Source organism: Crocuta crocuta, unplaced genomic scaffold (assembly GCF_008692635.1).
Source record: "Crocuta crocuta isolate KB4526 unplaced genomic scaffold, BGI_CrCroc_1.0 scaffold93, whole genome shotgun sequence".
Classification (NCBI taxonomy): domain Eukaryota; kingdom Metazoa; phylum Chordata; class Mammalia; order Carnivora; family Hyaenidae; genus Crocuta; species Crocuta crocuta.
In genome coordinates, this window is record NW_027529641.1 from 2,826,749 (window position 1) to 2,828,713 (window position 1,965).

The window sequence follows — 1,965 nt, forward strand, 5'->3', positions numbered from 1 at the left end:
TTCAAAAGGAGGTCAGGGAACCTTTTGAAGGAGGCTGAATAGCTATTTTGGCCTGCAGATCTTTCTCAAATTAAGACTTTTTTCCCCCTCTAAATAGGCTAGAAGACCTGAACGTGTTTTGCGTATTACCCTTTCTTTCATCCAAGAGAGAAATTAGCAGAAGTATTTTTCTAAGAGTCCTGAAGGCACAGCTATGGTGGGGAAGGGAGTGTTGGAGAAAAGTATTCCGAAGGTATTTTGAGATTTTTCTCCCTTTTCACTGCCCCTCCTCCCTGACAGTTAAGAAGTATTGTTCGCCCATTCTGAATAAACAATTAATCCTTCCTGTTGGCATATTTTATATCCTTTAAATGAGTCTGCAGTCCAGTAACAATTAGGACTGAATTCTTTTGCGTGGTGCATTGCTACACCGCTGACATTATTCTAATGCGGCATGGAAATGTAACTCATCGTTCTGATACAAACCAGTCATTTTCTGTAGCGTAACTCAAAAAGTTTGCTCTCAGTGTAAACACCAGAAGACTTGCCAGATCTCTCCAAGTCACCATGCCTCACCGATCTAAAACACAAATCTTCTGGATTTCTGAAAGTTGATAAACAAAGAGCAAACTGTACCCCCCGCCCCTCCCCCAAACAATGTCATCTTCTGTCTTTTATGACTCAGACTTTAATTAGAGCCATAAACATTACCTTGCCTAATAAAAATTCCAGGATCTCAGAGCTGGCTCAGAGAATGTGAACCACATCTGGTGACAAGTGGAGCTAATTAATATCTTTATAGGTGTCTTCCATCCAGTAGAGTTTAAACAGAAATAGTCAGGGGTGCTTACATCAAAGCCCGAGGCAATCGAGGGCTGTTGCTTGCTTTCCAGTCTGAACTGATAAAAAGTAGACCAATTTTTATAGGCTAGTAAAAGCCAAGTGTGGAGATGGTTCACGCAGGAAAGCACTTGGCTCTGCTGTTCTTGCCGTTCCGTCCCCATGTCCCCGGTTTTGTCTGCTTGAGGCTAGCCAGCTAGTTAGTTAGACAATATGCATAGGCAACAGGAAAAAAAATACTGAAGAAAGACGGGGAAGCTTACAAATAGCTATGCTTGGACTCAGACAAAGCACACAGTGACCCATGCATCCCGCACCTCCTTGCAGAGATCTTTGAAAACTCTGCTCCGTGAAGCATTGGCTTGGGGCACAGCTAAGGTTTCTCTGACAAGACCGTGTGCAAATTAGAAAGTAAGCCAAACTAGCACAACTGATGCCAAGAGGTGTTTTGAAGCTGACCCACTGGCCCAGCGCGATGTCAGCCCTGGGTGACACATGCAGGTGGCCCAGGGGCTTCTTTTTCAAAGGTTACCCTGCAAAGAGCATGCCAGTCCTTCTCCGTCAATATGGGCCAGTACCCCGGGAGCACCCGGACAATCAGAAAATAATGACATCAACCTGACCATGGTTAAGTACATAACATGCTGAAGGTTCACAGATGTGTAGTCTGGAACAATAAAGAAAAAATAAAGACGCTTGCTTGGCGGGCCCCAGCTGTTATTAGCCATGCTGTGAGATAAAGGAAAGGTATGATATGGACTGCCATTTCAATTGGGACCAGGTTAATCTCTCAATTGGAGAAGAAGAAAAAACAACAACAGAAAAGCAGCTCGCAGAACCCACGGAGGGGGGGACCCAGGACAATATCTTGATTTGCATAATCTGTGTTTAACCCTTTGCTAATAGAGTCCACGTTTCCTTCAAATAAGCTTAATTTTCTTTAGACTGGTGGGCAGAGAGCCCTAACACCCAAAGTTCAGCCAAGGAGCGTACTATCTAATATTCATTTAATATGAATTGCTGAGACGTTCGGCTTAAGGGGTAAAACGCTAACTGTGTAGATTAAAAGTGACAGGCATCTCTTAAGGGAAACACCGTTGGAATTTATTCTGGCCCGGCCCTCCACTGCTGACTTTGTGATCTTCA

At 43.9% G+C, this 1,965-nt stretch overlaps 1 pseudogene; it reads right to left on the reverse strand.

The window, feature by feature from the left end:
• The window catches only part of LOC144230197 (endoribonuclease LACTB2 pseudogene), a 10,922-nt pseudogene extending 9,939 nt beyond the window's left edge, over window positions 1–983 (reverse strand).
• Window positions 984–1,965: the final 982 nt, after the last annotated feature.